This window comes from Myotis nattereri, assembly GCF_964212035.1.
Source record: "Myotis nattereri genome assembly, chromosome: 8".
In the NCBI taxonomy this organism is placed as follows: domain Eukaryota; kingdom Metazoa; phylum Chordata; class Mammalia; order Chiroptera; family Vespertilionidae; genus Myotis; species Myotis nattereri.
This window is the reverse complement of record NC_138083.1, coordinates 11,628,868-11,641,598: the sequence shown is the minus strand read 5'-3', so window position 1 is coordinate 11,641,598 and position 12,731 is coordinate 11,628,868. Positions and strand designations below refer to the sequence as shown.

At 52.4% G+C, this 12,731-nt stretch overlaps 1 protein-coding gene across 4 annotated transcripts in view; it reads right to left on the bottom strand.

The window, feature by feature from the left end:
• The window catches only part of NFATC2 (nuclear factor of activated T cells 2), a gene marked incomplete at both ends in the record, with an annotated part of 147,524 nt that overhangs the window by 52,906 nt on the left and 81,887 nt on the right, over positions 1 to 12,731 (bottom strand). The gene's annotated exons all lie outside the window — the stretch shown is intronic.

The following is a 12,731-nucleotide window of genomic DNA, read 5'->3' as shown; positions in this document are numbered from 1 at the left end:
GCAAGGGGCTGGGCCCTCGCAGCCCTGGCCAGCCCTTGCAGCCCCAGCATCGTCTGGAAGGTCGTCCAGACAGTCCTCCTGCTGTTCAGTCTAATTAGCATATTAACTCTTTATTATGTAGGATGGGCAAACCAACGATTCCATGAGACTCATTTCGCTAGAATGCACTTTCTCCTTTTGCACTTGACGTCAGCCCACACCTTCAGCACACACATGCGACACGTTAGGACCCGATTCCTGATATTTGCTTTGAAATTCATTAGCAATTCCAGACATGGTCTGAAAGGCTTCCCTGATCTGCCCACCATCTCCCTGACCTCACTCCCTACAATGGACTCCCCCTTGCTCGTGCCGCCCCAGTCTCACTTCTGGAATGTTCTGTATCTCAGACCCACTCAGCTCACTCCTGTCTTGGAGCGTTTGCACTTTCGAGTGCCTCTCTCTCTGGCAGGTTCTGCCCCATGACCTGCAGGGCTCCCTCCTCACTTCCTGCAGGCCTCCACTCAGTTGTCACCACCTCAGCGAGGCTTCCTCACCCGGCCCCGCCGCCCTCCTCCCTTGCAGCTATAGCGGGTAGCCTGTCCATCGCGGTCTGTCTGTCTCTCCCTCTCTTGCCTTTATCCTGCTCTTACCCTGCTTTGTTTTTCTCCAAAGAACTTTCCACTTACAGACACACTGCATGTGGCTTTATTGGTTCAGGTCTTCTTCTGCCTCCTCTAGACTGTAAGCCTTTGTGTATGATGTGAGCCCACGGCTGGGGACAGAGCTGGGATTTAGGAGGAGGTGCTTGGGAGGGAGGGAAGAAGAGAGGGAGGAACGGATAGATGGGTGGATAGCTGGCTGGCTGGAAGGACAGATGGACAGGCGGACAGATGGATAGGAATAAATGTGGATATATCTCAATACAGTGTGGCACACATATCTCTGTCTCTCTCCATCTCTAAGTTGTCATGTATGCCTGCAATAACGAAAGAAGGAAGAATGGGCAGCCGTGTGCTGAGCGCTTTACTGCAATGATATACTTGAATGCTCACAGCAACCTTCTGAGGAAGGAAGTATTAAAATCATGCACACTTGACTGGGGAGAAAATTAAAGCTAAGAGAAGTCAGGTCACCACGTGGCCAACGCTCTGTGGCAAAGCTCGGTGGGAACCCCCAGAGCTGCCGTGCCCAACGCCGGCCCCTCCCTTGGCCACGCCAGCCAGGCTCTGTCTGCTGCAGGGAGGATGAAGACCCTCCCCAGCCCCCTTCCCAGGGCGGGTGAGAACCGGGTCCCAGCAGCACCAGGGGCCCGTCTGCTCAGGCCTCGCCTTGGCAGCGTGGGTCGAAGAGGCCGGTCCTCCCCTCGGTGAGTCACCCTGAGCTCCTGGCCTTCCTCCCGGAGCCCGAGAACTGGGCGGAGGGCCAGTCCTTTCCATGCCAGGGGCCCGTGGACCTCCCCATCCGGGAGCCGGGGCAGCAGCCGTGTGAGGCCCGAGGCCCAAGCCGAACCCTCCCCTCCTGGCCGGCCTGAGCCTCCAGGTGGTGAGCACCCCCTCCCTCTGCCCAGAGCTACACTGGAACCGGCTCCTTCAGGAGCCACCAGGCACTTGGCAACATCTAAGGAATCTGTCGTGGACCAGACAGACGCTCCCAGACACTTCCCTTTCAGAGTGCAACCCGACGACTCACAGTGATCCCCTGACGGTCTCCCCATCCCGCTCCGCCCAGGCTCCCTGCTCCCAGGGACCGGCGGCCAAGTGCTGCTCCAGGGGCTGCCAGTTCGGAGTATATATTCAAAAGGCCTGTCCACAGAAGCTAATGTCTCCCACATGGGCCGGGTTATTAATCCCTTCTTTCAATATACGCGTTTTGTATGACTTCCTAATTGAGCGGCTACAAATGGAGGTTTACTAGTGTTAGCAGTGAAAACACCAGCAGCCACATCGCCCGGAAAAATGGCCCCAGCTTTTAAGTTCTGCCTTTGATGAGTCTGGGGTGGGGGCCGCCGCTGGGAGCTGTGGCCCCAGGGATGGGTGGGGAGGTGGTAAGAGCATCTGCCCCGTTTTGCAGGTGGAAAGCCTGAGTCACTGCTACTGGCCAAGCTGGCCAGGGGCTCTCAGCCAGTCAGGCCGGGCCTGGCCACGACCAGGAGGTCTGAGCGGGGCGGGAGGCTGGCCGGCCAGCTGCTCTGTGAACCACAGTGCGTCGTTGTGAACTCGACGAGTCCGTTTCCTAAAGCAACCTCGCTGCTGCTCCCCTCAAAGCCTCACAGTTTCAAGCAACCAACTGATTCTCTCTTTGCCAAATTTGTCCTTCCCATCCCTTCTCCTTACCCGAAGGAAAGCTATCTTTTTTCAGGTAAATGTAGCCTTTACCGGTACTGCAGACTGGCAACGCCAAGCGCACGGCCGGGAGCACCAGCACCGCGGGGTGCCTGTTAGAAAGGCTGAACCTGGGCCCCACCCCAGGCCTATTAAGCCCAAATCTGCAGCTTAACAAGGCACACAGGTGGTGCTCGGGTCCCATCGAGTTTGAGAAGCACCGCTCGGCTCTGCTGCACATTAGGGTCAGCTGGGGAGCTTTAACAATGCTGATCCCCCGGGCCTGGTTCCAGAGCCAGTTCTCAGCCTGGGCACCGACACTGGCTGGATCATGCTGTGGGTGGGGGCCCACCTGTGCATCGTAGGATGTGGAGCAGCATCCCTGGCCTCCACCCACTAGGTGCCAGTAGCACCCCTTCCTGTGGACACCTGCCTCTGAGCAGGGCTGGATGTCCCTGGTTGAAAACCACTGATCTAGAGATTCTGACTTCAAGGGTCTGAGGGGAGGACCCCAGCATAATTTTTTAAAAAACAATCCTTCATGTTCCCGTGCCCCCCCCCCCCCCAGTTGGATCTGAGGCGCCGACCCCGCCGGGTCATGCAGGGCCCTAGCAGCCACGGGAGGATTCCTGGTTACTGCTGCTTGAGTCTGGGGTCAGAAAGTCCTGGTTTCCGGTCCTGCCTCTGCCAACTCCCTGCCCTGTGACCCTGGGCCAGTCACTTCACCTCTCTCAGTCACAGATGCCTTCTCTGTGAAATCCTAACAGGTTGCCAGAGGGGAGGTGAAGGGGGGGGCGGGGGGAGACAAGGGATAAATGTAAAGGGGAATAAGAGGTACAAACCTCCAGTTATAAAGTACGTCACAGGGATGCAGTGTACAGCACAGAGGAAAGAGTCAATATTGCGGTAACAACTGTGCTTGGTGACAGATGTTACTAGACTTATTGTGATCACAATGTAAGGAATATAAAGGTTGAATCATTATGCCGTACACCTGAAACTAATATTGTATGTCAACTATAATAAAAAAGAAAACATTATAATACTGAAGGCATAGTATTTTCAATATACTTAGAGAAAATATCCATTGTGGACCCAGACAAAATAATTTTGAGAATGAGGATAAAATAATGATACCATAGCCCAACAGGTGTGGCTCAGTGGTTGAGTGTTGACCTATGAACCAGAAGGTCATGGTTCAATTCCCGGTTAGGGTACATGCCTGGGTTGTGGGCTCAATCCCCAGGGGGGTGGCGGTGAGGGGGAGCATGCAGGAGGCAGCCAATCAATGATTCTCTCTCTTCATTGATGTTTCCATCTCTTTCTCCCTCTCCCTTCCTCTCTGAAATCAATAAAAATATATTAAAAATAAAGATATCATAGAGTAAATGATAATAATAAATAAAATCCTGCCAGTGCCAGTCCTCTTGGGTCCTCCTACAAGCAGTATAAACATGTGGATGTGGTTATTATGTAATTGGTAAATATTTAATACCAATAACCCAAACGTCCATCAATGGTTGAATGGATAAACAAAATGTGGTCTGTTGTACACAAATATTACTCAGCCATAAAAAGGAATGAAGTACTGATACAGGCTGCAACATGTAAATTGCAGGAGCCAGACACAAAAGGACAAATACTGTATGATCCCATCCTATATAATAAAGAGCTAATATGCTAATTAGACCAGACGGCAAACGACCTTCTGGAACCTTCCAGAACAACCAGTGGGTGGGGCCACGAGGCCGCTCTCAGGGCTGCGAGGGCCTAGGCAGCTGGGATTGCGAGGGCTGAGCCCCTTGCACGAATTTCGTGCATTGTGCCTCTAGTTTATATGAAATGTTCAGAACAGGCCAATCCATAGGGACAGAAAGCAGACTGGTGGGTGCCAGGTCTGGGGAGTGTCTGCTAATAGGTACGGGGTTTCTTTTTGGGGTCGTAAAAAAGTTCTGGAACCAGACCATGGTGGCAGCTGCACAACACTGTGAATGTACTTAATGCCACTGAACTCACATTTTAAAATGGTTAAAATGGTAAATTTTGTGTTATGTGTGTTTTACGACAATTAAAAATACATACAGGTAATGTAAGACCAAAAACACAGTTACCACTCAAGAAATCAGTCTTGACTCTCATTAACTTTCAAAATGCCTCTTTCTTGCTCATGTTCAAAACGTTTGCCCACTTGGGATCTTTTTAAACCCTTCACTGAGGAAACCGCGATTAGTACCATTTCACAGACAGAAAAGAGATGCTCAGAGCTCGGCCTCATCGAGGGGCAGCTCCCACCAGGGTGCAGGCTGTTGTGTTGGGCACACCTCAGTCCCACTCAAGTCCCCCACGATGTGATCCTTGGATGGGTCCTTCCCAACTCCAACCCTCAGTGGTCCCATCTGAAAAAGGGGTTTGTTAACAGACCCATCTCACAGCTCGTGGTCAGGATTAAAAGGGAGACTTCAAAAAAAGTGTGTCTTGTTCATTGAATAATATGGGCCAACAAGGTCAACCAGATCAAACGGCATCTTTTCTTGGGCAGTTTCTAAGTGGTTGGCACTGGCGAGGTGGTGTCGTATGTTGTGTATTTCACCAAATATGTGCTGACCACATCCACGCATTCACACACAGGACTGCACTCGTTCCTGCTGGTCTTGGTGGATCCCAAACCATAACCCGGTTTCTCGGCCCCGATTGTTAGCATTTCTCAAAGTGAGGTTCCCAGGCCGCCGGCAGCAGAATCGCCTGGCTGGGGAGGCGCTTAACGGACACGCGGACACCGGGCCGCTCCCTGACCCGCTGCTCTCGAATCTCCTAGACGAGGCTGGGCATTTGCATTTGCATTTTAACAATCTTTCCAGGTGACTTGTTACCCACATTTGCTTGAGAGCCAAGTTCCACACTTCAAAGGCCACCTGAGGACAAGGGGGCCTCCTCCAGGGGAGGCCTGGCATCCTGAGAGCCCAGAGGCAAAGCAAACGAACCCAATTAGCCTCCGAAAGAGGAACCAAGGAGCGGCAACCAGCAACCAAAATTACCCTCCCGGGGTCCACTTCCCTCTCTCTCTCTGATGCAACCTCTAACACCTATGGCTGCTAATTGGGGTGACACCATCCAGGGCCTGTGGGAGGGCTCTCAGGAAGCCACTGGGCCTCCCGGGCCTGCGCTGCCACCCCCAGCTGCCCCCACAGACACCCACTCAGCTTTTCAACCATCAGAGATTCCAGTCCATCCAGCCCACACCCCCTGCCACGTTCTCACCCAATCAGGGGCCGCCCTTTTAGAGGCGTCCTGAGGGTCCGGGGCTCACCCTGGCAGCTGGAGCTTGGAGGTGGCCCTGGCCAGGAGACTTCCCCAGGCTTCCCTCCTGCCCCCGGATTCTGGCACGTCATAAAGCGGCCGGGGTTCCTGTGTTTTATGAGCTCTGAATCAACAGGGCGCTGTTGGTTTAACCAGTTTGGGTGTTTACTTTCACTGGCAACAGTGGCGGACAGGGAGCAGAGCCGCAGCGGCCAGGCTCCCCGAGGGAGAGTGACAGGGCGCGGGGTCCTCCGGGCTGGCCCGGGTGGCCGGGAGCGGGGACGTTACTGTCTGACTGTCTGCAGCCTGCTCAGTCACAACGATGCACGGCCAAGAATTACAATCTACACAACGACCTCAGGAGAGACGGGAGAGGCTGGTGGGGAAAACTCATCTGTGCAGAGTGGGTGGGTTCTGCGAATAACGGCAAATAATTACAGCCGCCGTCAACAGGCCTCAGCGCCCGGGCACCCCACATACACGTTTTGGTGTATGTTATGGAACACGCACGGGGGGTGGGGGGGCTTCTTAGGGGGTAGGTTAAAGGCATGGCTGCTGCCGTGTAACGGCCAAGTTCAAAGCCCAGCCCGATGACATCTTAGCTTTGGGACCTTGGGCAAGTCACTTAATCTGTGCCTGATTTTTTTTTTTCCCCCATCTATAAAATGGGGAAAGTCATGGTTCCACCTCAGAGGGCCATTTGCAGATTAAATGAGCTAATGCATAGGAAGCATGTGGCACCTTGTCAGGGCTCGGTGACTGTTATGTTTATTTTTATTGCTAGACTTCAGAAGGTCACAAAGCACGAATTATTCCCATTTTGGAGCTGAGTTTCCCAGAGGAAAAGGGATATGTCTGAGGCCTCACAGCCAAGTCAGGACCCAGATGGTGGGATTCCACCACCTCAAGGGGCCCCTTTTTAGCAAAATGGACAAGGACCCAGTGGGAAAGCGGCCGGCCGGCCCAGCCAGGCGAGCAGGTCCTCCCGCCGTCTCCTGCTGGCTCAGCACTCAGCACTCCTGGCCAAGGCGCTCAGCTGCTGTAAACCTGTCTTGTCTCCTCATCAGGCCCCTGTCCTTGGCTGTGAGCCTGGCCCCGCTGAGCCTGGCCTGGCCCAGGACACGGTGCTGACTCAGGCCTCGCCTGGGAGGGGCCGTGAGCCGGGCCAGCAGACCAGGCCCTGAGGCCCCCGCCCTGCTCCTGGGTCTTCCCTGTGAGTGGGAGGTTGGGACAGAGGAAGCCAATTCTCCCTGAGTGCGGGGGTCACCTCTGTGAGGGTGAACCGTGGGACTGGGGTGCGGGGTGCGGAAATGGGATGCACAGTGCACGAGACCACCTGATAGCTCTGGACCGTGTGGGACCTCAGCTTCCTCATGGAAAGTGGAGCAGTAAGCCCTAGCCGGTTTGGCTCAGTGGATAGAGCATCGGCCTGCGGACCAAAGGGTCCCAGGTTCAATTCCAGCCAAGGGCACATACCTTGGTTGCAAGCTCCTCCCCAGCCCGGGCCTTGGTCCAGGCTTATGCAGGAGGCAACCAATCAATGTGTTTTTCTCACATTGATGCTTCTCTCTGTCCTTCCCTCTCTATTCCACTCTCCCTAAAAAAATAAAAGAAAAAATAAAATAAAGTGGAGCAGTAACATCTCCCGCCAGACTGGCTGGTCCTCTCCTCCAATCCACACAGCACAGGTCGGAGCAGGAGCTATTACTTCTCTCTCCTGATCAGAGACTCGCTATCCCGTTTCAACGTGCTAACAGGTAGCCCCTTCAGAATAGCCCCACCAATCTCCACATAACAGCCCTTCCTGAGGGCCCCACGAATCCCCATCTGACTGGGAACCCGGAGCTCTCTGGCCCGTCCCTGGCCAGGTGAGTGACCATAGCACATCGCCTAACCCAGTGGTCGGCAAACTGCGGCCCCATGAGTGAGGCTCTTCCACAAAATACCACGTGCGGGCGCGCACGCACAGTGCAATTGAAACTTCGTGGCCACACTCAAGGGGCCAAAGAGCCGCATGTGGCTCGGGAGCCGCAGTTTGCCGACCACTGGCCTACCCTTCTGAAGCTTCACCTGCTGGAATGTGAGCTCCAAGAAGGCAGCATTCTGTGCCCCAAACACGGGCGCTAATCGGTGCGCGATTAAAATTTCTGAATGAATGGGCGAGTCTTCTGAGACTAGGGCAAGGATGAAACAAGTTAACAAGAAATAGGGAAGCACACTCAAGGTCTTCCATAAAACGTGGTTCTGCCCTCCCTGGCCCTGCACAGCTAGCTCAGGAAAGGACCATAACCATATGTCCAGGTAACCATACTAATTGGCAGAAAAGCCACCCCAATCCTGAGCTCCTGGCTCCCAACCCAACTTCCCTGCAATCGCCTGCAGCCGACCCACTACACAGGCCAGATAACCATCTGGATTCCTTCTCAGCAGCAGGGCATGCTGCTAGCTGCCAGCACGATTGTTTCATCTGAAACAATCAGCGTTTGTTAAACTCCCACACCTGCCTCCTGCTGCCTGCCCTGGTCTCTCAACAGCGACAAAGTGGCAGCCAGAGACATGTAAAGTCTGCTTTGCAAAGCTACGGGAGGACTGTAAGCAGGAAAGTCTGAGACACGCCACAAGAGAGGTTATTCTATTGGGATGAGATAGGTACTATTATATTCCCATTTCATAGATGAGGAAACTGAGGCTCAGAGTGCACAGTAACTTCCCCAGAACTAAACAGCCATTAAGTGGCAGAGGCAGGATTTGAACCCAAGCTCACACTACCAACCACCACCCTAAACAATGGACCTCGCCCGTACCTCACACCATATGCAAAAATGTATCTGAGCCGAATCATACCCCTAAACCTAAATGCCAGAATCAAAAAGCTTCTAGAAGAAAACAGAGAATACCTTTGCTATCTTCAGAGAGGCAGAGATTTCTTGGGGGTACACAAAAAGCACTAATCCCAAAGGAAAAGAAAATGACACATCAGACTTCATCAAAACAAAATATTGATGCTCCTAATAAGACACAATTAAGAAAAGTAATAGTAATAGACAAGCCACAGACGGGGGGAAATGTTTATAATACATAGATCTGACAAAGGACTCTATCCAGAACACACACAAAAAAAAACAAACCCAAAAACAGAAAATGGGCAAAAGCTCTCGACAGTCACCTTTCCAAAGAAGACATATAGGCAGCCAACAAGTGCACGGATTGGCCCTCAGAATCATTAGTCATTAGGGAAATTCAAATTATGCAAATTATGCCTTATGCACAAGGACATGCCATTTTACACTCACTAGAATGGCTGCAATTAAACATACTGTCAAAATCAAATATTAGGGAGGACGTGGAACTCTCACACACTCTTGTACAGAGTGAAAATACAAAAGCTGAAGCATACACTTTCCTCAGAGAAATGAAACCATTTGTCCACAAAAGGCCTTGAACCAGCCTGTTCATAGCAGCCTTATCTGTCGTACTCAAACCCCAGAAACAACCCAAATGTCTATCAAGGGTGAGTAAACAATTGTTACATTCATACAGTCCAGTACTGTTCACGCAGTCACAGCGACGGATCACAAAGCCATCGGGCTGAGCACAGACGGCCGCACACCGAGAGCGCACACTGCATACTCCCATTATATGAAGTTCTAGAACAGGGAGAGCTGATCTATGCTGATGGCAATCAGAGCCGTGGGGGCCTGGGGAGTGGTACTGACCGCGGGTACCGGGAACTTTCAGGGGTGGGGGACATGCCGTCTTGCATTGAGGGGTGTTTACATGGGGGCATACATTTGTCCAAAACCACTGAACTGAAGCCTTACAACCTGTGCAATTTATTGTCCCTTCATTAACCCACAGCGAAACGTACTTATGTGGATAGCTTCAAAGACCAAGGGAGAAATCCATTTTCTAGTCCACGCCCCAGACCTGCCCCCAATTCCTGCAAAATGCGGAGAGTGGATTCACGTGCTGGGCGGGGCTTGGTGGGAAATGGCTTTGGGTGTTTTCTGAAAAGCGATGAACACAGAGACCCCTTTGCAGAGACCCTCGGGGCGGTTTTCACGGAAGGACCTGCACTATGGCCGTCTCTGTTACAGCTCATCGCAGCCTTTCTCTCCTGCCGGGCAGCCCGGAGATGCTTGTTTTCATGCTTTCATTTTTATTTTTTCATTTGACCAACATTCTAGAGATGGCTGCTATGTGCCAGGCCCTGGCTAACACCTGCTGGGCCCTATCCTCTGAGACCAGAACAATCTTCCTCCTCAAGGGGCCATCCATTCAGGGACCTCAGATAAGAAGGAGTTAATCAACTGATGGAAGGAGGGGTGGGGCACAGAGTGGGTGGGGGCAACAAGGTCAGTGGGTCTTAAACTTTGCCGCCCCCCAGAACCCCCAGGGTCCCTCTGAAAGTCTCCATGCAGACCAAACAACTCAGGGGCTCTGCAGTAGAATTTGGGCATCACGTATTTTTCTCAAAACTCCCCAGCTGATTCCAAGTTTGAGGACCAGTGCTCTGGGTGGAGGGGACACAGTCATTGAAAGCCTGCAAGTCACAGAAGGATGCCAGTGGGTTCGGGAACTGAGGATCAGAGAGGAAAGTGAAGTCAAGGAATGTTGCAGAGGAGGTGTCGTGGGTGAAGAGCCCCCACCCGGAACCTCAGAATGTGACCTCCTGTGAAGAGGGTCTTTGAAGGTGTGACTAAGGTGAGGACGGGCATGAAGCCGTCCGGATTAAGGTGCGCCCTACATCCCATGAGAGTGTCCTTGGGAGAGACAGAAAAGGACATTGAGAAGAAGACCCTGTGAACAGGGGTGATCATGTGATGCGGCTACAAGCCCAGCAGCACCAGCGGCTGCCAGCCACCTTCGGGAGCTGGGAGAGAGGCCTGGCGCAGACTCTCCCTCAGAGCCGCCAGGAGGAACCCACCTGCCCACACCTTGATTTTGGGCTTCCCGCCTCCAGGTCTGTGACAGAATAAATTTTTGTTGTTTTAAGCCTCCTTGGTCACGTCAGCCCTGGGACACGCAGACAAGAGGGAAGCAAGGGCTCAACCCCCACAGGGAACTTGGAGCTGGAGCTGAGGACACTGAAGAGCCCAGTGCGAGGAGGAGGACAGGCCAGGGCTGCGATCTGTGGGTGGCTGGTTGCTGGGGAAGATGAGGGTGTGCCCCTCTGACCTCTCCCATGTTCTTGGAACCGTGGGAGGCACGGCTATCTGCCTGGAGTGGGAACGGGTGAAGGCGGCGTCCGGCGCTTAGAAGACTGGAGCAGGTTCAAAATACTCTTCTGAGAACAAGGGAGGAACTAGAAGTGTCTCCTTGGCGACACGGAAGACGTGGAAACAGCAGACTAGACAGCTGAGGCGCCCGTCCATGCAAAGGTGCGGCTTGACCTCTGACATGCTGGCCTGTAGGTACATCTAAGGACTTGGCACATCTGGCAAAGAGGTCCACCTTTCAGGCAGTGGCCTCCAGTAGTCTGTTCAAGTTCTTTTTCTACCAGAATCTGAGAATTTACCCTCAATCCCTCCAATGTTACATAAAAGGCACCTCCAAAGTAAATAACTTAGCCTTGCAAATAGGTCCCGGCCCATGGAATTTTCTTCTTATCTACGCGCCCTCCCCAAGGGCTACACACAAAGTCAATCAGTCAATAAATACTTCTTGCACACACACTGTGCCAATACATGTGATGGACTAATTGTCAATAAATATTTATGGAATACCTCCTGAAGGTTCACACGGTAAGTCAATTAGTCCATAAATATTTATAAAACTACCAGGGATTGGTCTAGGATTTTAGAACAAAGAAGGAAATAAAAATATCAAAAAATTCTGGGTGGTGAGAGGGATAGTGGCCAATTGGTAGCTCAACTTGGCGTTGCACGATAGAGTGCTGTCATAGCAACCAATGGAAGAAGGTATGTCATAGACGAGGAAGCAGGAGACTCTGGATTTGCTCCCTCTGAATAAAAACGAGTGAATCACTTTACCAAGAAAGTCTGGTTCCTTATCTCTCAAAGCAAGGTCATCGAATCAGCCAAATGCTTTCTTAAAAGAAAAGAAAAACGGCCGACATTCGCGGTGCAAACGACTTCACCATGCCCAGAAGATCTCGCGGGAGGTGCTTGTGGTTGGGTGATGATCGGGAAAGTCTCAGATCAGCAGGGGATAAGTTGACTGGCGGGACCCTGTGTGTGGCCCTCCCCAAGGCCTCCTGTTTCCCACCTTGCTACTAACCACAGCCCCATCCAGGACCGTGAGTCACTTGCCAGAAAGGGGAGTCTTTATCTTCTCAAAACCCCACAAATCACAGAGGAAGAGCCTGAGTTTCCTTCCCAAAATGTCTTCGGATGTTCAAAAGCGGGGCTGCGGGGCGGGGGCAGGCAGCCACCATGACTAGCACTCAGACGACAGGGGCTGGGGCCGCTGGGCAAGAAGGGGAATTCCAATGTTTCTGAGACATGTTTGTCAACACTTGTCTTCCCTTGTGGCCTCCTGCTGGGTCTCTCTCTAGCATCAGAGCACGGACTCACCACCACATTCGGCCCGTTCCTCATCTTGACCCCCCTCCCCTCCCCAGGCTGGAAGAAATCGGGGGGCTCTTTCATCTCTTTCCAAAGGCCAACCAAGACCAAGGGCTGGCTTCTCTCTCGCAGAGGGCCCAGCCTCTCTCCTTGCTGGCTTCTCCTCCTAAGGGCTAGTCTTCCTCAGCCCTTTCTGCATAAAATATTCATGCTTGCCCTTTATTCATTAGTGTCTGATTAAGACTACCTATGATTAATCAAAGCCCCGCGCCGCAGGTTTTATCTGATCCATAAAGGATTTTGAATTTGTTGCTGCTTTTTAAAAATCAGGAGACTTCGGTTTATCTTAAAAAGTCGGACGACGTGGCCATACTGCGTCACAGTCCCACATGGACATTCTGGCCGGAGTCGCGTGACAGCAGTCTATTTAGATGGGAAGCGCCATTCTGGTCCCCGGTCCCCACCCCTCCCGGTTGTTGCCCACCCAACACACTTGACTCATTTCCATCACTCCCCTGGCTTCTGTAGAAAACCGATTTTTTTGACCCCCCAGATATGGTAAAATGCCCAAGGAAAAGTCCTGAAACATAACTGAATATAGAAC